Here is a 25,676-nt window from a genome sequence, read left to right on the forward strand (position 1 = left end):
ACGCGTACCGGTACGCGCACCGTGAGCTTACTCCGCGAAATTTTATAAAAAAAACTAAAACGTTTTTTTGCTCTTCGGAGTCAACCTAGGCCCCCCTGATAAAACATAAGGGGGGGCAGGGTGTCTCTACCCTGCCCCTATCAACGTTTTCCACTTTTATTTTTCACCTCTTGTGTCTCTGTTCTTCAGAGTCACAAGATGGCGGACTATGTGACCATTTAGAATGTTTACAGACACCCAAGAGCCAATTCGCTTTTGAAATTTAGAACTAATTAAAATGTTTCTTTGGTTTTGAATTTGTGTATGATGAAGTTTCATTGGTTTTCTACAAGAATATACATGACAAATGAGAGGGAAACACAGCCATTTTGTGATAGTACTCTTTGAGGTACATTTGTGAGGAATTTTTGGTGTTCTATTTCTGGTGTGAAATTTACACAGTACTAACTCTTCTACTGCTTTCTAAAAGGTGAGTTGTTAATTTGTAAGGGGAGTTTAATACTTGATAAAGCTAGTTTTATATTATCTATTACTAAAAACGCTAAAATCAAGTGATTTTTTTTCTGCAATTTACAGCAAGAAATTTGAAAAGAATATGGATATGAATGAGGACACCGTTGATATTAATTTTGAAATTTATGCGACTTTTGTTGAGGCGAGTTTTATTGAGGTCTTGAATGATCCTGTTGATAACACTATCCATGAAGAAGACGTTTTTTTGAGAGAAGATGGAATGGGGGATTTTAATGATGAGACTTTGGATGCTGAATTAAGCGAATGTTTGGACTATATTGAGTTCCCTTCTGATGAGGAGATTCCTGATCAGTTAATGCTAGAAGTTCTTTTAAATTATGAAAATTCTGAAGAATACATTTATATTTAGAAATTATGAATTGTTTGAGACATTTTTTATTATTCTATTTGTAATTTATGAGATAGTAGCGAAATGATTGTATAAAGTGAGACATATAGTATCTAGTGCAACATTTACTTCCCTTCTCCCAAAAAGAGTGAAATTTAATACTTCAAAACTTGAAAAGGGAGCAGGGTAGAGTGCCCCTCACCCCCTAGACCTTCTCAGGAGGTCCCAAAAGGATCTGTTTCTGCTTTCCTGAGAGACTATGGTTTGATTTGAATATACCACAATAACCTGCATTACAACATGCAAGATATCTACAGAGGAAACAATATACATTTCTCAGATGAGGAAAACAGAGTTTTGCTCTTCAATTTTAGACTCTGCATCAGTACCTACTTATAGATACTGAAATCACCCACATAACACAACAGCTCTTTTTAGAGCTACCCTACCTCTAAGCAATCCAAATTATTATTAAAACCTATTTTCTTATTCTTGAGTATAATAGCAACTAGAATATACGCTCGCAAAAGTTGACTTTGGGTGTAAATCGTCTCTCAGCAATTTACAGGCTGACTTAAAGAAAAACATTTCTTTTGTGCAAACCACAGCGATTTGCATGCTTATGAAAGTCATTTGCCTGTATTTCTTTTAATTGTCAGTTGCTTAATTTCTTTTAGGGTTTTAGTTTTTTTAGGAGCAGTTAATTTTAAGCATTTTGTTGTTGTTCTTGGGACATTATAACAAATTGCAAAAATGCAAAGTGTACCACCTCCTGCTTCTTTTGTACAGGACCCAGGTGAGCCAATACTAAAATGGAATCTATGGTTAAGATCATTTAAAGCATCTTTAGGAGCAATTGATGTACAGAAATTTAGACCGGAGAGGAGGAAGAGTCTAATGTAGTACTATTTAAGGGGTTGAGGGTCTGAATGTGAATGATCATTTACCTGATCATGAACCCGAGAATTTGGACGAGCTCGACACAGCTGTAGCTCAGTTGGACAAGTACTTTTTGAATACAGAGAACATGGTGGTACACAGATCAACATTTTTTACAAGAATGCAACAGCCCAATGAAAACATTGATATTTATGTTACAGCATTAAAAATGTTGGCAGGCAAATGGGCCTGACAACTTGACAGGAGAATTAATCAGAGATCAGTTGGTGGCAAGGTGTTATTAAAAAAAATACAGAAGCGTTTATTGACATGCAAAAATCAATTCTTGGATAAGGCTATAGACTTAGCTAAGAGTATTGAAGGATTTTGCAAGGATGCAAAGTTTTTAGAGGAGAGTTTATCCAAGCTACAATTTCTGAAGCTGTAGCCAGTAAACCAGTTTTCAAAGGTCCCCCAGGATGTACAAGACCCAAAACAATGAATTGGTCCAGTATTACATCTCATCAATTTTCGAGGATTAGCTGTTTCAGGTGTGACTCACCAACGCGTGTATCGTCATTCAGAAACTCTCCTGCTGGAGGTCAACAGTGTAAGAAATTCAGCAAAATAAGTCATTTCTTTAGGGTGTGTAAAAGAGGCAAGAGCAGCTGTGTTAGTGTGTTATTAGTGAACTTATGAGGATAGCGATGATTATAGATATAAAGAATGAAAGGAATTTGTGTTGGGAGTGTGGAATGAAAAGGTTGAAGAAGGGAAACACATTGCTGATCCACACATTAATGTCATAATGGAAGGACAAGAGATCAAACTCTTGGTTGACACAGGTGCCCACATCACCATTATATATCATGAGAAATCTGAAAAGTTATGGTCAGATAAAACTTCCTTTTCACCACATATCTTACGGTGGCATTTGAAGGAAGCTGAGTAGACTTGATTGGCTTCTTTTGGTCTGTCAATGGAGTGCTTGGTGAGTCAATTAAAGGTAATGTGTATGTCACTAGGATAGGTGTCAATATTTAGGATGGGTCCATCAGGTTGAATTTGGAATCACAATAAGAACATTTACTGGACATACCTGTCACCATTGAAAGGCATAGACTATGATCAATATGTGGCCCAAAACATTTTGGGAAGGAAAGTTCAACAAAGTGTATCAGGACAAGTTGGGCAATCTATCAGACTTTACATATACTGTTAAAGTCAAGCAGAGTGTGCTACCGGTAAAACACAATTTACAAAACATCCCTCTTAGTGTGAGGGAAGATCTCACTGAAATGCTAGAAGACATGTGCACACAAGGCATTATTGAGAAAGCAGAAGAAACATTATGGTTGTCACCCATTGTGTTACAGTAAAGAAAAAGTCAGGTGACCTTTGAATGTGTGTGGACTTGAGCCTTAATGGAGTCATATGGGTGGACAACTATCTGTTACCAAGGATTGCAACTTAATCACAAAAGTAGGCCAGTCCAGTTGGTTCAGAAAACCGGATATAAGGGCAGCATACTATCAAGTAGAGCATGACAAAGCTACTTGTCATCTGACTGCCTTCATTACCCCAGAAGGGGTATTTCAATTGTGTAGGATGCCGTATGGTTTAGCCTCCGCTGCAGCATTATTTCAAAGATTAATGTCAGATATGTTCAGTGGTATGGCACATGTTGTGATCTTTCAGGATGACATTTTGATATTTTTCAAACACAGAATGTGGATATGATCGTGTTTTGATTGAAGTGTTGGGAGTGTTAAAGAAAAAGGGGGCTACTCTGTGGAAAGACAAGTGCATATTTAAGGCAAGGGAGATTCAATATCTTGGGCATGTTTTCTCAGAAAAATGGGTAAAGCCCTGACCTAGTCTGGTTAAGAGTATAGCGGAAGCCCCAGCTTTAAAAAATAGGGAGAAGTTGCTATCTTTTCTAGCACTCTGCGAGCTCTATGCAAGATTCATGAGAAACTTTGGAAATGTGCCAGAGTGCTTTAAAGTATTGTTAAAAAAGGGTGTGGAGTTGGTATGGACTGATCACTGCCAGAGCACTTTTGAAAGAGTCAAACAGGAGATAGTTACAGCATCTGCACTGCAATCATTTGTAGAAAGCAAAAAAACTATTGTCACAATGGATGTATGCAGATATGGATTGGGAGCAGTGTTAACTCAGCTGAATGGCAACCTGAAACAACATCTTCCTTCCTGCCAAATTTGGTGTAATTCAGTTTAGGCTGTAGCCATGTCTAAAGTTCCTATGGAAATTAACATGGGGAAAAAACATTTTGGGATCCCCTTATTCTCATCCCCCTCTTGACAGATCACCCTGAAACTTTCAAGACAGCAGCTGAGTTGAGCATCAAACTAGTTTTGAAACATTTGTGATGCTTCGTCAAATGAATCCAAAGTTATTGGCAAATGAAAAAAATTTCTTCCTATGGAAACTAGGTTCAAACTATAACTACTTACTGGCGACCTCCAGTAGGTATTTTATATATATATATATAAAATGTCAAACTTACTGGCAATTTCCAGTAGGTAGCTACAGTTAGGACCTAGCTTCCAATTTGCCAATATCTTTAACGCCGTTTGACAGATCTTTGTGAAATTTTCAAAACTAATTGCCCGATTCAGCTTCTGTGTTGAAAGTTTTGAGGTGAATCATCAAGCGGGGCAGGGAAAAAAGGGGGTCCTAAAATGCATTTTCTCCATGTTAATTGGCATAGGAAACTTTTGTCGCAGCTATAACCCGAACTGCTGCACGTAATTACACCAACTTTGGCAGAAAGGTAGTTCTTGGTCCAGAGTGACTCTTTTTGTTAAATGGTGTAAATCCATTAAGTAGTTCCAGAGAATTTAATATATTTAGAAATATTATTAACTGGTGACCGCGGTGGATCCTCAAACCCTCCCAATCTCGAGCCTGGCTCTGATTGGCTGCCAACAGTACCAACCAGGTAGTGTTCAACCGAGTCACAAGAAAAAAGATAAAAAAACAAGAAAGGGGGATGCGTATGTACACCCTGAGCCCCTAGGCCTGCTCAGGGGGTCCCACAGGGACCCCAAGGGCCAACAAAAGCTATCTAAACAAAATATTTTGGCGGGATTCAAGTAGGATCCATAACTCCGGCCGAAATTGTGTTGCAAAAAAATGAACCACGGTCTCCTGTGCTTTGTTTAATTAAGCCCCTGGGTGGGCCGGGTCCCAGGGGGTAAAGCCAAAATATGATGCGGGAACCCTGTGGGGCCCTTGCAGCCATGTAGACCGCCACCTCCCTGGGGCAATTTTAATGATATTCAGGGGCACGTAGCCCCCCCACAGCCCTGGGGACCACCACCTCACCGGGGCTGCACAGAAGATGGTAGAGGGGCCATGCAGGAGCCCTACATGGCCCTGGGGACCACCACCCCCCAGGGCCGGCTCCAGCAATGTCCCGGGGTCCACACCCCCGGGACAGAGGTATATGTCTACTTGTACATGGATTCTAACATGTGTTATGCATCTGATGATGGTAGCTTAAAAAGCAGGTAGCTTCTCCTATAGGTGGTCATATCATCTCAGTTCCACTCTGTCATTCAGTTGCACAGTCATTTGAGATGTCATCAGTGATGCCATCAGGGATGTCACTGACCATGTCATGAATGATGTAATATGTGATATCATCAGCAGTGGATTGTGGGCGCACGAGTTATAGTGAGTCCAACTAACTATAACGTGGGAATTTCAATGGTTTTGTGTGAGTAAAATGTTCAGCTAACTATAACTGGTGTGAAACCTATGGTTTTTCTGTGAATTTCAAAGGTTTTTTAAATGCTAATTCCTAACTATAACAATTTTGAAACCTATGGTTTTTTTTCTATGAATTTCTATGGTTTTTTAAAAGCTAATTCCTAACTATAACATGTGAGAAGGAAGTAGTGAGGATGTGAAAGGACAGATGGAGTAAGAGTAGGAGTGAGTGAAGCGGAGTAAGGTGAGTGAGAGAAAGGCAAATAATGAGGGAGCGAAGAAAGGGAACAGAGGGGAACAGGACTGAAGCAGAGGTACTAAGAGAAGGTGACTGGGGGATGAAAGTAAGGGGAAGGGGAATAAAGGATAGAGAATGAAGGGTAGTGAGAGAACCGGAGTAAGGGAACAGCACTCTAAGCACTCTAAATTATTTTTTTCACTCTAATTATTTTCACTGTTTTTCCCCGTGGTGCGCTCAGGGTACGCGTACCAGTACGCGCCCATGTGTGCGCACCGTGAGCTTACTCTGCAAAATTTTATAAAAAAAACTAAAACATTTTTTGCTCTTCGGAGTCAACCTAGGCCCCCCTGATAAAACATAACGGGGGCAGGGTGTCTCTACCCTGCCCCCTATCAACGTTTTCCACTTTTATTTTTTACCTCTTGTGTCTCTGTTCTTCAGAGTCACAAGATGGCGGACTATGCGACCATTTAGAATGTTTACAGACACCCAAGAGCCAATTAGCTTTTGAAATTTAGAACTAATTAAAATGTTTCTTTGGTTTTGAATTTGTGTATGATGAAGTTTCATTTGTTTTCTACAAGAATATACATGAAAAATGAGAGGGAAACACAGCCATTTTGTGATAGTACTCTTTGAGGTACATTTGTGAGGAATTTTTGGTGTTCTATTTCTGGTGTGAAATTTACACAGTACTAACTCTTCTACTGCTTTCTAAAAGGTGAGTTGTTAATTTGTAAGGGGAGTTTAATACTTGATAAAGCTAATTTTATATTATCTATTACTAAAAACGCTCAAATCAAGTGATTTTTTTTCTGCAATTTACAGCAAGAAGTTTGAAAAGAATATGGATATGAATGAGGACACCGTTGATATTAATTTTGAAATTTATGCGACTTTTGTTGAGGCGAGTTTTATTGAGGTCTTGAATGATCCTGTTGATAACACTATACATGAAGAAGAACTTTTTTTGAGAGAAGATGGAATGGGGGATTTTAATGATGAGACTTTGGATGCTGAATTAAGCAAATGTTTGGACTATATTGAGTTCCCTTCTGATGAGGAGATTCCTGATCAGTTAATGCTAGAAGTTCTTTTAAATTTTGAAAATTCTGAAGAATAAATTTATATTTAGAAATTATGAATTGTTTGATACATTTTTTATTATTCTATTTGTAATTTATGAGATAGTAGCGAAATGATTGTATAAAGTGAGACATATAGTATAGAGTGCAACATGTACTTCCCTTCTCCCAAAAAGAGTGAAATGTAATACTTCAAAACTTGAAAAGGGAGCAGGGTAGAGTGCCCCTCACCCCCTAGACCTTCTCAAGAGGTCCCAAAAGGATCTGTTTCTGCTTTCCTGAGAGACTATGGTTTGATTTGAATATACCACAATAACCTGCATTACAACATGCAAGATATCTACAGAGGAAACAATATACATTTCTCAGATGAGGAAAACAGAGTTTTGCTCTTCAATTTTAGACTCTGCATCAGTACCTACTTATAGGTACTGAAATCACCCACATAACACAACAGCTCTTTTTATAGCTACCCTACCTCTAAGCAATCCAAATTATTATTAAAACCTATTTTCTTTCAGCTTCTGTGTTGAATGTTTTGAGGTGAATCATCAAGCGGGGCAGTGAAAAGAGGGGGTCCTAAAATGCATTTTCTCCATGTTAATTGGCATAGGAAACTTTTGTCGCAGCTATAACCCGAACTGCTGCACGTAATTACACCAACTTTGGCAGAAAGGTAGTTTTTGGTCCAGAGTGACTCTTTTTGTTAAATGGTGTAAATCCATTAAGTAGTTCCAGAGAAATTAATATATTTAGAAATATTATTAACTGGTGACCGCGGTGGATCCTCAAACCCTCCCAATCTCGAGCCTGGCTCTGATTGGCTGCCAACAGTACCAACCAGGTAGTGTTCAACCGAGTCACAAGAAAAAAGATAAAAAAACAAGAAAGGGGGATGCGTATGAACACCCTGAGCCCCTAGGCCTGCTCAGGGGGTCCCACAGGGACCCCAAGGGCCAACAAAAGCTATCTAAACAAAATATTTTGGCGGGATTCAAGTAGGATCCGTAACTCCGGCCGAAATTGTGTTGCAAAAAAATGAACCACGGTCTCCTGTGCTTTGTTTAATTAAGCCCCTGGGTGGGCCGGGTTCCAGGGGGTAATGCCAAAATATGATGCGGGAACCCTCTGGGGCCCTTGCAGCCATGTAGACCACCACCTCCCTGGGGCAATTTTAATGATATTCGGGGGCACGTAGCCCCCCCACAGCCCTGGGGACCACCACCTCACCGGGGCTGCACAGAAGATGGTAGAGGGGCCATGCAGGAGCCCTACATGGCCCTGGGGACCACCACCCCCCAGGGCCGGCTCCAGCAATGTCCCGGGGTCCACACCCCCGGGACAGAGGTATATGTCTACTTGTACATGGATTCTAACATGTGTTATGCATCTGATGATGGTAGCTTAAAAAGCAGGTAGCTTCTCCTATAGGTGGTCATATCATCTCAGTTCCACTCTGTCATTCAGTTGCACAGTCATTTGAGATGTCATCAGTGATGCCATCAGGGATGTCACTGACCATGTCATGAATGATGTAATATGTGATATCATCAGCAGTGGATTGTGGGCGCACGAGTTATACTGAGTCCAACTAACTATAACATGGGAATTTCAATGGTTTTGTGTGAGTAAAATGTTCAGCTAACTATAACTGGTGTGAAACCTATGGTTTTTTCTGTGGATTTCAAAGGTTTTTTAAATGCTAATTCCTAACTATAACAATTTTGAAACCTATGGTTTTTTTTCTATGAATTTCTATGGTTTTTTAAAAGCTAATTCCTAACTATAACATGTGAGAAGGAAGTAGTGAGGATGTGAAAGGACAGATGGAGTAAGAGTAGGAGTGAGTGAAGCGGAGTAAGGTGAGTGAGAGAAAGGCAAAGAATGAGGGAGCGAAGAAAGGGAACAGAGGGGAACAGGACTGAAGCAGAGGTACTAAGAGAAGGTGACTGGGGGATGAAAGTAAGGGGAAGGGGAATAAAGGATAGAGAATGAAGGGTAGTGAGAGAACCGGAGTAAGGGAACAGCACTCTAAGCACTCTAAATTATTTTTTTCACTCTAATTATTTTCACTGTTTTTCCCCGTGGTGCGCTCAGGGTACGCGTACCGGTACGCGCCCATGTGTGCGCACCGTGAGCTTACTCCGCGAAATTTTATAAAAAAAACTAAAACATTTTTTGCTCTTCGGAGTCAACCTAGGCCCCCCTGATAAAACATAAGGGGGGCAGGGTGTCTATACCCTGCCCCCTATCAACGTTTTCCACTTTTATTTTTTACCTCTTGTGTCTCTGTTCTTCAGAGTCACAAGATGGCGGACTATGCGACCATTTAGAATGTTTACAGACACCCAAGAGCCAATTAGCTTTTGAAGTTTAGAACTAATTAAAATGTTTCTTTGGTTTTGAATTTGTGTATGATGAAGTTTCATTGGTTTTCTACAAGAATATACATGAAAAATTAGAGGGAAACACAGCCATTTTGTGATAGTACTCTTTGAGGTACATTTGTGAGGAATTTTTGGTGTTCTATTTCTGGTGTGAAATTTACACAGTACTAACTCTTCTACTGCTTTCTAAAAGGTGAGTTGTTAATTTGTAAAGGGAGTTTAATACTTGATAAAGCTAATTTTATATTATCTATTACTAAAAACGCTAAAATCAAGTGATTTTTTTTCTGCAATTTACAGCAAGAAGTTTGAAAAGAATATGGATATGATTGAGGACACCGTTGATATTAATTTTGAAATTTATGCGACTTTTGTTGAGGCGAGTATTATTGAGGTCTTGAATGATCCTGTTGATAACACTATCCATGAAGAAGACCTTTTTTTGAGAGAAGATGGAATGGGGGATTTTAATGATGAGACTTTGGATGCTGAATTAAGCGAATGTTTGGACTATATTGAGTTCCCTTCTGATGAGGAGATTCCTGATCAGTTAATGCTAGAAGTTCTTTTAAATTATGAAAATTCTGAAGAATAAATTTATATTTAGAAATTATGAATTGTTTGAGACATTTTTTATTATTCTATTTGTAATTTATGAGATAGTAGCGAAATGATTGTATAAAGTGAGACATATAGTATAGAGTGCAACATGTACTTCCCTTCTCCCAAAAAGAGTGAAATGTAATACTTCAAAACTTGAAAAGGGAGCAGGGTAGAGTGCCCCTCACCCCCTAGACCTTCTCAAGAGGTCCCAAAAGGATCTGTTTCTGCTTTCCTGAGAGACTATGGTTTGATTTGAATATACCACAATAACCTGCATTACAACATGCAAGATATCTACAGAGGAAACAATATACATTTCTCAGATGAGGAAAACAGAGTTTTGCTCTTCAATTTTAGACTCTGCATCAGTACCTACTTATAGGTACTGAAATCACCCACATAACACAACAGCTCTTTTTATAGCTACCCTACCTCTAAGCAATCCAAATTATTATTAAAACCTATTTTCTTTCAGCTTCTGTGTTGAAAGTTTTGAGGTGAATCATCAAGCGGGGCAGTGAAAAGAGGGGGTCCTAAAATGCATTTTCTCCATGTTAATTGCCATAGGAAACTTTTGTCGCAGCTATAACCCGAACTGCTGCACGTAATTACACCAACTTTGGCAGAAAGGTAGTTCTTGGTCCAGAGTGACTCTTTTTGTTAAATGGTGTAAATCCATTAAGTAGTTCCAGAGAAATTAATATATTTAGAAATATTATTAACTGGTGACCGCGGTGGATCCTCAAACCCTCCCAATCTCGAGCCTGGCTCTGATTGGCTGCCAACAGTACCAACCAGGTAGTGTTCAACCGAGTCACAAGAAAAAAGATAAAAAAACAAGAAAAGGGGATGGGTATGAACACCCTGAGCCCCTAGGCCTGCTCAGGGGGTCCCACAGGGACCCCAAGGGCCAACAAAAGCTATCTAAACAAAATATTTTGGCGGGATTCAAGTAGGATCCGTAACTCCGGCCAAAATTGTGTTGCAAAAAAATGAACCACGGTCTCCTGTGCTTTGTTTTATTAAGCCCCTGGGTGGGCCGGGTCCCAGGGGGTAAAGCCAAAATATGATGCGGGAACCCTGTGGGGCCCTTGCAGCCATGTAGACCGCCACCTCCCTGGGGCAATTTTAATGATATTCGGGGGCACGTAGCCCGCCCACAGCCCTGGGGACCACCACCTCACCGGGGCTGCACAGAAGATGGTAGAGGGGCCATGCAGGAGCCCTACATGGCCCTGGGGACCACCACCCCCCAGGGCCGGCTCCAGCAATGTCCCGGGGTCCACACCCCCGGGACAGAGGTATATGTCTACTTGTACATGGATTCTAACATGTGTTATGCATCTGATGGTGGTAGCTTAAAAAGCAGGTAGCTTCTCCTATAGGTGGTCATATCATCTCAGTTCCACTCTGTCATTCAGTTGCACAGTCATTTGAGATGTCATCAGTGATGCCATCAGGGATGTCACTGACCATGTCATGAATGATGTAATATGTGATATCATCAGCAGTGGATTGTGGGCGCACGAGTTATAGTGAGTCCAACTAACTATAACGTGGGAATTTCAATGGTTTTGTGTGAGTAAAATGTTCAGCTAACTATAACTGGTGTGAAACCTATGGTTTGTTCTGTGAATTTCAAAGGTTTTTTAAATGCTATTTCCTAACTATAACAATTTTGAAACCTATGTTTTTTTTCTATGAATTTCTATGGTTTTTTAAAAGCTAATTCCTAACTATAACATGTGAGAAGGAAGTAGTGAGGATGTGAAAGGACAGATGGAGTAAGAGTAGGAGTGAGTGAAGTGGAGTAAGGTGAGTGAGAGAAAGGCAAAGAATGAGGGAGCGAAGAAAGGGAACAGAGGGGAACAGGACTGAAGCAGAGGTACTAAGAGAAGGTGACTGGGGGATGAAAGTAAGGGGAAGGGGATAAAGGATAGAGAATGAAGGGTAGTGAGAGAACCGGAGTAAGGGAACAGCACTCTAAGCACTCTAAATTATTTTTTTCACTCTAATTATTTTCACTGTTTTTCCCCGTGGTGCACTCAGGGTACGCGTACTAGTACGCGCCCATGTGTGCGCACCGTGAGCTTACTCCGCGAAATTTTATAAAAAAACTAAAACATTTTTTGCTCTTCGGAGTCAACCTAGGCCCCCCTGATAAAACATAAGGGGGGGCAGGGTGTCTCTACCCTGCCCCCTATCAACGTTTTCCACTTTAATTTTTTACCTCTTGTGTCTCTGTTCTTCAGAGTCACAAGATGGCGGACTATGCGACCATTTAGAATGTTTACAGACACCCAAGAGCCAATTAGCTTTTGAAATTTAGAACTAATTAAAATGTTTCTTTGGTTTTGAATTTGTGTATGATGAAGTTTCATTGGTTTTCTACAAGAATATACATGAAAAATGAGAGGGAAACACAGCCATTTTGTGATAGTACTCTTTGAGGTACATTTGTGAGGAATTTTTGGTGTTCTATTTCTGGTGTGAAATTTACACAGTACTAACTCTTCTACTGCTTTCTAAAAGGTGAGTTGTTAATTTGTAAGGGGAGTTTAATACTTGATAAAGCTAATTTTATATTATCTATTACTAAAAACGCTAAAATCAAGTGATTTTTTTTCTGCAATTTACAGCAAGAAGTTTGAAAAGAATATGGATATGAATGAGGACACCGTTGATATTAATTTTGAAATTTATGCGACTTTTGTTGAGGCGAGTTTTATTGAGGTCTTGAATGATCCTGTTGATAACACTATCCATGAAGAAGACCTTTTTTTGAGAGAAGATGGAATGGGGGATTTTAATGATGAGACTTTGGATGCTGAATTAAGCGAATGTTTGGACTATATTGAGTTCCCTTCTGATGAGGAGATTCCTGATCAGTTAATGCTAGAAGTTCTTTTAAATTATGAAAATTCTGAAGAATAAATTTATATTTAGAAATTATGAATTGTTTGAGACATTTTTTATTATTCTATTTGTAATTTATGAGATAGTAGCGAAATGATTGTATAAAGTGAGACATATAGTATAGAGTGCAACATGTACTTCCCTTCTCCCAAAAAGAGTGAAATGTAATACTTCAAAACTTGAAAAGGGAGCAGGGTAGAGTGCCCCTCACCCCCTAGACCTTCTCAAGAGGTCCCAAAAGGATCTGTTTCTGCTTTCCTGAGAGACTATGGTTTGATTTGAATATACCACAATAACCTGCATTACAACATGCAAGATATCTACAGAGGAAACAATATACATTTCTCAGATGAGGAAAACAGAGTTTTGCTCTTCAATTTTAGACTCTGCATCAGTACCTACTTATAGGTACTGAAATCACCCACATAACACAACAGCTCTTTTTATAGCTACCCTACCTCTAAGCAATCCAAATTATTATTAAAACCTATTTTCTTTCAGCTTCTGTGTTGAAAGTTTTGAGGTGAATCATCAAGCGGGGCAGTGAAAAGAGGGGGTCCTAAAATGCATTTTCTCCATGTTAATTGGCATAGGAAACTTTTGTCGCAGCTATAACCCGAACTGCTGCACGTAATTACACCAACTTTGGCAGAAAGGTAGTTCTTGGTCCAGAGTGACTCTTTTTGTTAAATGGTGTAAATCCATTAAGTAGTTCCAGAGAAATTAATATATTTAGAAATATTATTAACTGGTGACCGCGGTGGATCCTCAAACCCTCCCAATCTCGAGCCTGGCTCTGATTGGCTGCCAACAGTACCAACCAGGTAGTGTTCAACCGAGTCACAAGAAAAAAGATAAAAAAACAAGAAAGGGGGATGCGTATGAACACCCTGAGCCCCTAGGCCTGCTCAGGGGGTCCCACAGGGACCCCAAGGGCCAACAAAAGCTATCTAAACAAAATATTTTGGCGGGATTCAAGTAGGATCCGTAACTCCGGCTGAAATTGTGTTGCAAAAAAATGAACCACGGTCTCCTGTGCTTTGTTTAATTAAGCCCCTGGGTGGGCCGGGTCCCAGGGGGTAATGCCAAAATATGATGCGGGAACCCTGTGGGGCCCTTGCAGCCATGTAGACCGCCACCTCCCTGGGGCAATTTTAATGATATTTGGGGGCACGTAGCCCCCCCACAGCCCTGGGGACCACCACCTCACCGGGGCTGCACAGAAGATGGTAGAGGGGCCATGCAGGAGCCCTACATGGCCCTGGGGACCACCACCCCCCAGGGCCGTCTCCAGCAATGTCCCGGGGTCCACACTCCCGGGACAGAGGTATATGTCTACTTGTACATGGATTCTAACATGTGGTATGCATCTGATGATGGTAGCTTAAAAAGCAGGTAGCTTCTCCTATAGGTGGTCATATCATCTCAGTTCCACTCTGTCATTCAGTTGCACAGTCATTTGAGATGTCATCAGTGATGCCATCAGGGATGTCACTGACCATGTCATGAATGATGTAATATGTGATATCATCAGCAGTGGATTGTGGGCGCACGAGTTATAGTGAGTCCAACTAACTATAACGTGGGAATTTCAATGGTTTTGTGTGAGTAAAATGTTCAGCTAACTATAACTGGTGTGAAACCTATGTTTTTTTCTGTGAATTTCAAAGGTTTTTTAAATGCTAATTCCTAACTATAACAATTTTGAAACCTATGGTTTTTTTCTGTGAATTTCTATGGTTTTTTAAAAGCTAATTCCTACCTATAACATGTGAGAAGGAAGTAGTGAGGATGTGAAAGGACAGATGGAGTAAGAGAAGGAGTGAGTGAAGCGGAGTAAGGTGAGTGAGAGAAAGGCAAAGAATGAGGGAGCGAAGAAAGGGAACAGAGAGGAACAGGACTGAAGCAGAGGTACTAAGAGAAGGTGACTGGGGGATGAAAGTAAGGGGAAGGGGAATAAAGGATAGAGAATGAAGGGTAGTGAGAGAACCGGAGTAAGGGAACAGCACTCTAAGCACTCAAAATTTTTTTTTTCACTCTAATTATTTTCACTGTTTTTCCCCGTGGTGCGCTCAGGGTACGCGTACCGGTACGCGCACCGTGAGCTTACTCCGCGAAATTTTATAAAAAAAACTAAAACTTTTTTTGCTCTTCGGAGTCAACCTAGGCCCCCCTGATAAAACATAAGGGGGGCAGGGTGTCTCTACCCTGCCCCTATCAACGTTTTCCACTTTTATTTTTCACCTCTTGTGTCTCTGTTCTTCAGAGTCACAAGATGGCGGACTATGCGACCATTTAGAATGTTTACAGACACCCAAGAGTCAATTAGCTTTTGAAATTTAGAACTAATTAAAATGTTTCTTTGGTTTTGAATTTGTGTATGATGAAGTTTCATTGGTTTTCTACAAGAATATACATGAAAAATGAGAGGGAAACACAGCCATTTTGTGATAGTACTCTTTGAGGTACATTTGTGAGGAATTTTTGGTGTTCTATTTCTGGTGTGAAATTTACACAGTACTAACTCTTCTACTGCTTTCTAAAAGGTGAGTTGTTAATTTGTAAGGGGAGTTTAATACTTGATAAAGCTAATTTTATATTATCTATTACTAAAAACGCTCAAATCAAGTGATTTTTTTTCTGCAATTTACAGCAAGAAGTTTGAAAAGAATATGGATATGAATGAGGACACCGTTGATATTAATTTTGAAATTTATGCGACTTTTGTTGAGGCGAGTTTTATTGAGGTCTTGAATGATCCTGTTTATAACACTATCCATGAAGAAGACCTTTTTTTGAGAGAAGATGGAATGGGGGATTTTAATGATGAGACTTTGGATGCTGAATTAAGCGAATGTTTGGACTATATTGAGTTCCCTTCTGATGAGGAGATTCCTGATCAGTTAATGCTAGAAGTTCTTTTAAATTATGAAAATTCTGAAGAATAAATTTATATTTAGAAATTATGAATTGTTTGAGACATTTTTTATTATTCTATTTGTAATTTATGAGATAGTAGCGAAATGATTGTATAAAGTGAGACATATAGTATAGAGTGCAACATGTACTTCCCTTCTCCCAAAAAGAGTGAAATGTAATACTTAAAAACTTGAAAAGGGAGCAGGGTAGAGTGCCCCTCACCCCCTAGACCTTCTCAAGAGGTCCCAAAAGGATCTGTTTCTGCTTTCCTGAGAGACTATGGTTTGATTTGAATATACCACAATAACCTGCATTACAACATGTAAGATATCTACAGAGGAAACAATATACATTTCTCAGATGAGGAAAACAGAGTTTTGCTCTTCAATTTTAGACTCTGCATCAGTACCTACTTATAGGTACTGAAATCACCCACATAACACAACAGCTCTTTTTATAGCTACCCTACCTCTAAGCAATCCAAATTATTATTAAAACCTATTTTCTTTCACTGTTTTTCCCCGTGGTGCGCTCAGGGTGCGCGTACCAGAGAGCGTACCCGGGAACGCACCAAGCGCTTACCCCGCGAAAATTTAAAAAAAACAAAAACTTTTTTTTGCCCTTAAGAATCGTTCTAGGCCCCCCTCAGAAAACCTAGGGGGTCAAGGGGTGTCTACTCTGCCCCCTTTTAATTATTGCCCCCTTTCTTTTTCACCTCTTGTGTCTCGATTCTACCGAGACACAAGATGGCGGACTCTCCAGACTGTTTAGAATGTTGACAGACACCCGACAGCCAATCAGATTTCCGCTCGCGCACTCCCGTGGCGCGCCGGTTGCGCTCCCCGGTACGCGTACCAGAGAGCGCCCGGAGCACGCCTATAGATATATATGTGTTTTTGAAGTTAATTAAAAAAAAACCACTGGAGCAAGTTCCACCAAATATAGCAAGGGCACATCTGCATACCAGTCCCTACACTTTTGCCAAGTTTGTCGTAATTCCATTCAGCGGTTCGGGCTGTAGACTTGTCAGACCGTCCTATGGAAAATAACACGGGGAAAACACGTTTTGGGACCCCCTTTGTTCTCAGCCCCCACTTCATGTATCCCCCCGAAACTTCCAGGGAAGGAGCGGAGCGTAGCTGGCCAAAATTTTGGAAAATGACACACAAATTTCTCAACCTGCGCCAGAGTTATTCCCAATAGAATGATGCGGATTTCCTATGGTAGCCAATCCTAACTATAACTACCTACTAGCGACCACCAGTAGGTAATATATATATATATATATATATATATATATATATATTACCTACTGGCGGTCGCCAGTAGGTAGTTATAGTTAGGATAATTTTCAATGTTAAATCTCAACATTCTATTTTGAATAACTTTGGCGCCGGTTGACGAATCTGCCTGAAATTTTCAGGAAAATGGTCTCATGGCGGTCCGGTCCTTCCCTGAAAGTTTGGGGGGGATTCGTCAAGCGGGGGCCGAGATAAAAGGGGGGTCCCAAAACGCGTTTTCCCCATGTTAATTTCCATAGGGCGGTCGATTTCACTTTTAGCCCGAACGGCTGAATGGATTTCCACCAAACTTGGCAAAATTGTAGGGACTGGTAGCCCGATGTGCCTTTGCTATGTCTCAAGATATGTGCTCCAGTGGATTTTGAGTAATTAAGGTTCAAAAAAATATATATATCTATAGCAGCGCTCCGGTAAGCGCACCGGTACGCGCACCGGGCGCGTCACGCGACTTGCGCGGAGAAAGCTGATTGGCTCTGGGGTGTCTGTAAACATTCTAAACAGTCCGGAGCGGCCGCCATCTTGTGTCTCGGTAGGATCGAGACACAAGAGGTGGCCAAAACAAAGGGGGAAATGACCATAAGGGGGCAGAGTAGACCCCCCTTGACCCCCTAGGTTTGATGTGGGGGCCATAAAAGGGCCCCACGGGGCAAAAAAAAAAAAAAAAAATTTTTGATTTTCGCGGGGTGAGCGCCCGGTACGCGCACCGGTAAGCGTACCGGGGAGTGTACCATGGGGAAAAAGAATGACAGTTTTAAAAGTAGCTGATTAGAAAAAAAAATGTTTCGTTGTTTTTTTTATATATACACATACATATATATAAATGCATATGCACATATATATATGCATATATGTCTATATGTGTGCGTGTAGAGAGAGGTAGAGAGGTAGAGGTGTAGAGGTAGAGAGGTAGAGAGTAGAGAGTGAGTAATAGAGAGTAGAGAGTGAGTAGTAGAGAGTAGTAGAGAGCAGTAGAGAGAGTAGCAGAGTGAGTAGTAGAGAGTAGTAGAGTGAATAGTAGAGTGAGTAGTAGAGAGTAGTAGAGAGTGAGTAGTAGAGACTGAGTAGTAGAGAGTAGTAGAGAGTAAGTAGTAGAGTGAGTAGTAGAGAGCAGTAGAGAGTGAGTAGTAGAGAGTGGGAGAGAGTAAGTAGTAGAGAGTAGTGGAGAATATTCCAAAGTTTGGCACAGCACCACTTTCACAATGAGTCCAATCAAATCATATCACTTAGAGTACTTATTGAAGCGCTGAATCTTGGTGTATATTCAAATGCTTTTATTTTCCTTAAGTTTATGTACCACAGCCAGCCGAAACGTTTCGTTCTGTACAACAGAACTTCTTCAGGGCGTTCTTATTTCCTTCAAGTTATGTCGGTATCCCGTTGTCATATAACTAGATATTTCTTCCAAATGTTAGACGAGACATAAGTATATTCTTATTAAAAGTGACTAGGTATCAATTTTACCCACACAATTCGGGCAGACTTGAGTAATTTATAGCATCCTCAAAGTCAGTCTTTCAAAAATTCCAAAGTATAGGACATGATAATCCAAATCCAAATGTTTCTCAAGAAAAGTCATTTACAATCGTTCGGAATATCGGTGTTTGGGCAGATATGATCCAGGGACCCCCAGTATGCAAGGGGAATTAGTCCCCCCTCTGCAAAGGCGCCAGTGGCCTGCATTGCAGAGAGGTGTAACAAGGGTGTGGCCTCATTACACTTCTCTGCAATGCAGCTCCCTCGCGCATACTGGAGGCTCCTGGTGGACTAGTTGACCCCAGGGACCCCCAGTATGCAAGGGGAATTAGTTCCCCCTCTGCAAACGCGGCAGTGGGCTGCGTTGCAGAGAGGTGTAACAAGGGGCATAGTCTCATTACACCTCTGCAATGCAGCCCCAGGCGCATACTGGAGGTTCCAGGTGGGCTAATTGGCCCCCAGGGGCCCCCAGTATGCAAGGGGAATTAGTTTCCCCTCTTCAAACATGCACGGGGGCTGCGTTGCAGAGAGGTGTAAAAAGGGTTGTGGCTTCATTACACCTCTCTGCAATGCAGTCCCCTGGCGCATACTGGAGATTCCTGGTGGGCTTTCAGGTCTTATATAGTTAGGAATTAGCATTAAAAAAACCTTTGAAATTCACTGAAAAAACCACAGGTTTCACACCAGTTATAGTTAGGAATTAGCATTTAAAAAACCTTTGAAATTCACTGAAAAAACCATAGGTTTCACACCAGTTATAGTTAGGAATTAGCATTTAAAAAACCTATTAAATTCACTGACAAAACCAGTTATAGTTAGCTGGAAATTTTACTGATATAAAACCAATGAAATTCCACGTTATAGTTAGTTGGACTCACTATAACTTGCGCGTGCAATGCACTGCTGATGACGTCACATATTACATCACTCATGACATGGTCAGTGACATCACTCATGACATCACTGATGACACCATCCTTGTGACATAGTGACAGACCTCCTTTCACTGTAATGTAACCCTTGAAACACATATTCAAAAATAGAAACTGAAATTTAAAAAAAAATGGAGATACCCATATCAGTTACAACAAGCAATTCAGTAATTCCACCATCTATATGCACATCCAGTCATTCACCAACAGTTCTATATAGTCACTCATACATATACTCACTCATCATATGAAGTGATACACCTATACATCCTGTTACACACCGACAGTCATCCAAAAGTTACTCACACACATACTTACACGTGCAAATAAACTATTGAACATCCATTTATTTGAATATAGAGTTATACACACACTTCCACCTTACTTGTATTGAAAATTACACATATTTATTCTCTTAAACAATCACTTATAGAAACACATACTTATTTAAACATGAACTCTTACAATCTCTTACTCTCACATATACTCACTTATATACATCAATATTCACATATACTAGATTAAAACATATGTAGTTACTGATAAAGACACTAGTGAGACAGTCATTCACTCACTAACAAACACATATACACACTCATCCATCCATACAGTCCTGCACATATGCTGTCTTCAAAACACATACAAACAGCGAGTCAGTCACTCATGCATCTATGTGCTAAGTAATACCCCCACCAAACCATATAGACACTCATACTGATACTAAGAGAAACATCTAATAACCCATATACATACGCATGTAGCTACTTACCAACACATGTAGCCACTTATACACAAAGTGAAACAATAATATATATATTTAAATATTTTAACATTACTCACTAATATTTATTTTTCAGAAAGACACATATTCACTGGATGGTGTCATCAGTGATGTCATGAGTGATGTCACTGACCATGTCATGAGTGATGTAATATGTGACGTCATCAGCAGTGCATTGCACGCGCAAGTTATAGTGAGTCCAACTAACTATAACGTGGAATTTCATTGGTTTTATATCAGTAAAATTTCCAGCTAACTATAACTGGTTTTGTCAGTGAATTTAATAGGTTTTTTAAATGCTAATTCCTAACTATAACTGGTGTGAAACCTATGGTTTTTTCAGTGAATTTCAAAGGTTTTTTAAATGCTAATTCCTAACTATAACTGGTGTGAAACCTGTGGTTTTTTCAGTGAATATATATATATATATGTTACCTACTGGCGGTCACCAGTAGGTAGTTATAGTTAGGATCTATCATCCATAGTAAACCCGCAACATTTTATTCCCAATAACTTTGGCGCAGATTGATGAATCTTTACAAACTTTTCCTTTCTTTTGGCCAGCTCTGGTCTGCTGCTATCCTTAAAGTTCTGGGATGATTTGTCAAGCTTTGGCTGAGAAAACAGGAGGGTCCCAAAACGCGTTTTCCCCATTCAATCTCCCATAGGACCTTTAGCCACAGCTACATCCCGAACTGCTGAACGGAATTACGCCAAATTTGGCAAAGATGTAGTCCTCAGTTCAGACTTGTGGCTTTTGCTTAAATGGTGTCAATCTGTTCAGTAGTTCATGAGAAAATTACAGTTAAAAGCATTTATATATCTATGGGCACGGACGATCCGTGCACCCTGAGCGCTGGCTGAGCGCACCATGAGCGTACCATAAGTGCACCCTTCCGATCACCCGCTGAATGCTAATTGGCTGTCAAGTGGTTGTCAACATTCGAAACCAGGAACTGTTGGCAGCCATTTTGTGCCTCGGTAGAAGCGAGGCTGAAGAAGTCAGTGGAATATGTGTGCAAATTGTAGAAAGGGGGCGTCTAGACTGGCTTAGGGGGTCCCAGAAGGACCCCCAGGGCCCACCATTTTTTTTTTTTAAAAAGACCCAGCAGGTGCGTGTAGGGTGCATAGACTCTGCCGTAAAAAAAAAAGAAATAAAACAGAGCTTTTTTTATAATTAGTCCCCGGGGGGGCTAAATACCGGGGGCAAAATTATACATTTTTTAGCCCCGGGGTTAAAAAAAAATGGTGGGGGGAGGGGCCAAAGGTCCCCAAAGCCGCGGGGACCACCATCCCCCAGGGCTTTATGTATTGTGGGAGGGGGACTGCGTGGCCCCCCTCCTGGAGCACTGGAGGGCCCCGTCACTCCCCGGGGCTACAAAAAAAATAGTTGGGGGGCAAGGTGTCTGAAGCCCCTGGAACCACCATTCCCCGGGGCTTTATGTGTTGTGGAAGGGCCGGTTCCTGCAGTGTCCTGGAGTGTCCATCCCACCCTCCTATAGCAAGGAAATCTGTTCTCTCTTTCAAAATCTAAATCGGTTTGCTTTTTCACATGGGGAGCTGCATGTTAGTAGTTCCATATGTGGAAAAGCAATGCCGGCTCCCAAACACGTAGAAGTTGTGCACCAAAGGCCCTGGAGTTGCGCACCCTACAGATTATGAGTCGTGCATTCAGCGCGTGCACACCAGGGGGCCGCACTGAGTGCTGTGCTGGGTGCGCGACTTCTAATTTTACAGTAAAAAAAATAGCCCCTATCAGTAATTTCAAATATCCCCGGGACCCTATCCCCCGGGTCTTATAAAAAATGTTGGGGACCGTGGGGGGAGCTACATTGCCCCCATGGTCCCGCCGGCTCCCCGCATCCTTTTGGAGCCGGCATTGTTTTTCCACATGAGAAGATGCTAACTTGCATGTTGAAAAGCAATCTGATTTGGATTTTGAAAGTGAGAACAGATTTTACTGCTCTGTCTTTCAAAATCCAAACCAAGGGGCATATTATCAAGCAGGGCAATAAAAATGATCACCGTTTTAATGGGTTTGATAATATGGCCTTGTGAATTCCAATCGAAACCCATGTTCTGGTGTGAACATGGGCTTCTATTGGAAAGTGGTGCAAGGGTGTTGTGAATCTGGTTTGCATTTTGAAAGAGAGAGCAGGGTGCATCTGTAGGCTAAGTGCAGGTTAGTGTAGGGGTAACAATTAGTATTCTAACTCCATGGGGTGCATCTGTAGGGTAAGTGCAGGTTAGTGTAGGTGTAACAATATTATTCTAACTCCACAGGGGTGCATCTGTAGGGTAAGTCCATCTGTACGGTATGTGCTTGATAGTGTATGACTAACAATTACTATTGCAAATCCAGGGGGTTGCATCTGTGGGGTATTTGCTGGATGGTGTATGAGTAACGATTATTATGAAAAAGAAAGGAGTTGAAAGAGAAGAAGACACGCACTTTCACGGTCAACCTGGATGAACAGAAAGTGACGAGAGATGATTTCCGACGTGTTTAGCCTTGAGAGCCTGGTTAATCATTTAATGGGGTCTTGCAGATAAGTGCGTACTTATTCTGCAAGAAGCCTTTCGGGGTCTTGCGAAAGCAAGTCATCCTCAATAATTTGCATCGTACTACACTTGTTATGCAAATGTCGCACATGTTCTTTTGAACTTTGCAAGTGAAGTGAGGAGCAGTGGTGAAACGTAAGTCATGTGATTGATCGCTAATGCAGCGATAATGTTAACGTCGTGACTGATAATTTTCCTGTTAATTTTTTAAAGATTGTCGATTATACTTCACCTCGTAAACTTTATTTAATCAAACACACGTGTGTTTTATTCTAAAGCATTCTTTTAAACTACCCTTTTTTAATTGTTATTATATATTGTAAGCAACTATTGCCTACCCCCGCGTGTACTTGCAAGGTCATCTGATTTGCTCTTATGTTAAAAACAGAAACTCTCTACACCTCTTTTTCATTGGTTGTGAAGCATTGTAAGAAGACGTATTACCGACCAATCCTTTTCCTTGTGTAGTTTTTCTAAAACAATTGATTGAGTGTTGTGTGGTTAACTCTACCTTCCTGATCCTAATGTTGATTGGCTTTTTTTTTCTATGTGACGTTACGATACCCTCACCATGTACGTAGCTCATTTTGTGACGCACTTTATTTTACAATGCGTTTCAAAAACTAGTTGTGGTAGGGTGTTTTTACTGTATATTCTTCTTACGAGTTTGTTGACTGCAAAGGTATTTAAAAATATTATTCTATTTTCTATTGTATCATAATTGTGCTGACTTTTCTCCTTTAGCATGAAGTGCATTGTCCTTTCATTAAATGTATAATTCTTCAAAGAATGCTTGAAAGAAAAATGCACAAGTTTTCAAAATAATTTTATTGAGTCTTTTATATTCATCACATAGGTAAAATGCAAAATCTATTTTTCATTCATTGGTATCACGCGTTGGACCACATTTTTTATTTTATCATAAGCACTCATTCCTTAAGCTTACATTATATAAATGTTGCCCCCTCATCTTTATTGTAATGTTAGGGCTTTTTCTACTTTCAGATAGAGTACAAATAGAAGTGCTATGACAAACAGTCCCTCACTACTTCATCTTTCTTTTTTTTATGTACATTTCATGTCATTATTACATTTTACAATCATTAACATTAACATTTGAAGACACAATTATATGATATTTTTTTTTAAAGTGCTTGCGAAGATAATCATCCTGTTCTTCACGAGTGAAAATTGGTAAAAGCACTACTCAATATAAATACTTTTATCCCATTTTCACTGTAGAAGCTAAAGAGTATTTTCCTTTATTGTATAGTATTTCCTTTTTGCGTCAATAGTGTATTTATAGTACATTTTTCAATCATTAGGGAATACTTGCATACTAAAAAAAAAAATCCTCTGTTGAAAGTCATCCAACTCCACTTGAAGGATCATAAATATGAATGTAAATTAAAATATACATTAACAATATGATCCTTCTGTGGAAATGAAAGATAAACTGAAGATGATACCATCATTCCTAATCATTACCTTGCACGTAGTAATTCCTTAATTAACCTATATTTCTTGTAATGGTTCTTTCGTCAACTCATTATTATATTCCATTTCAACTTAAACATACATTTTATAATCATTTAAATATTTTTGCTTTCTTTTTAAAAAATATCAAATATATACCCATTTACATAATTTACCTCTGTTCGATATTCTTTCCTTCCTGCGTCAAAATTCATCCATATCCTCTGGAGGGCACATAATGTTTTATGTATTTTTAAATATACATTAACAATATGTTCCCTCAGAGGAAATGAAAGATATTCTCAAGATGCTTCCTCAGCCCTGAATCATTACCTTGCTCGTAGTTTATTCGCCCGTATTGATTCTCTGAAACAAATCTAATCATCCCACTGGTGTGGTTTATATACTTTTCAGTTACTTAGCAGTCTATGGGATAAATGTATTGCTCCTCCCACTTTTAACTCACGTTTTTCAGTTGACAGGTGTTCTCATTTCCACTGTTTAATTCGCCACGTGTTTATGTAAACGTTCCTCTTTCCATACTTTTTAACTTTCGTATAATTTCTAAAAAGCTTTATTTAAACTTGTTTTTCTTTCTTAAAGCATTTCTATAGGTTACTTTTTTTTTTATTACGAGTATTACCATTCATTCCCCTTTTTTTCCGACTTATTATTCTAGTAACTTCCCTTTTTTAAAAACTTTTTATTATTATTCTTCATTACCCTAAACTCCTATTTTCCCTGCATTCCGTGCCAGAGATACTCTCTATTAAACTTTGAGTATTCTAATTTATATCTGAGTATTAATTTATTTAATTCCATTACTTCAAATTTTAATACATGTTCTCATGCAGTGAGCCTGGCTTTAGAGAATGGAGTGCTTCAAAGTGCTTTGCATGTAGTGGTGTAACCACTTTCACATTTGTGCTTCAGGCCTACAATTCCCCAGTCACTATCCATATACTCCAGCAAACACAGTTTGACTGCTGTTACAATCCCATAGTGACTCTTTCAGTACCATGTAGTAATTAATTCACTAAAGTAAAATTCATCCAATTAGGAATTCACTGAGTGTCTTTCCTTATATTACTGTAATCATTCATTCAGTAAGCATGTACTCATACAGTGAGCCAGGCTTTAGGGAATAGAGTGTTTTAAAGTGCTATGCATTATGCATGTAGTGGTGTAATGACCTTTACATTTGTGCTTCAGGACTACAATTCCCCACTTACTATCCATACCAGGGGTCTCCAACAAGTAGTTCGGAAACTACTGGTAGCTCACCAGCACCCTGAAAGTAGCTCTCAGAGGTGAAGCCAAACCAAGTCAATTTCAGACATTCGTGTATATTAAAGAAGGCTGCACTGATTATTTAACTACCCTTAAGAGTTATAGACAGCCAAACCAATGGCAGGGCCTGTTGATAACACTCAAACAAACAATGTGGTGGCATATCAATTAATCAATCAGGGATGTATAGAGCGCACTACTCACCTGTGAGGGTCTCCAGGTGCTGGGGGAGT

This window comes from Lissotriton vulgaris, chromosome 10 (genome assembly GCF_964263255.1).
Source record: "Lissotriton vulgaris chromosome 10, aLisVul1.2, whole genome shotgun sequence".
In the NCBI taxonomy this organism is placed as follows: domain Eukaryota; kingdom Metazoa; phylum Chordata; class Amphibia; order Caudata; family Salamandridae; genus Lissotriton; species Lissotriton vulgaris.